Here is a 618-nt window from a genome sequence, read left to right on the forward strand (position 1 = left end):
GCTGAAGGTAACAACACCCCAAATACCAGCCAATAGATCGCTCCCTTGCCTAATTAGGCACACCTCCTCCCAAGTCACTCCTCATCAGCCAACGGGTTATAAGCCTCTGGTTTCTCCAGTGTTGCCAACTTAGCGACTTTGTCGCTATATTTGGCGACTTTTCAGACCCCTCTAGCGACTTTTTTTCAAAAAAGCGACTAGCGATAAATCTAGCGACTTTTTCTGGTGTTATTGGAGACTTTTGGAGACTCTAACGCAGTGGCGGCTGGTCAATACGGGGCGCAGGGGCGCCGCCCCCCTTAAAATTATATGTTAAAGATGTTAAAACAAGCAAATTATATACTGCAAAATAGTTATGAAATTAATTAGTCTGTTTATCTAATGGCCTAATTAACTGTTTGTCTAATGGTCATGATAGCATTTTTATAATAAATAAATATTTGTATGTAATTGTTTACATTATGCACACGTCCCATGCGCGGGGCGCCGGTCTAATGAGTGTCTATGTGCGTGCATAAACTTTTGACAAGCACGTGGTCTGAGGCTGCTCTTTAATTGGTTGTTTTAAATTTTCCACAGTATTGGAAAATTTATTTAGAGCCGTAGATAGAGAGAGTT

This window comes from Trichomycterus rosablanca, chromosome 5, assembly GCF_030014385.1.
Source record: "Trichomycterus rosablanca isolate fTriRos1 chromosome 5, fTriRos1.hap1, whole genome shotgun sequence".
Taxonomy (NCBI): Eukaryota; Metazoa; Chordata; class Actinopteri; order Siluriformes; family Trichomycteridae; genus Trichomycterus; species Trichomycterus rosablanca.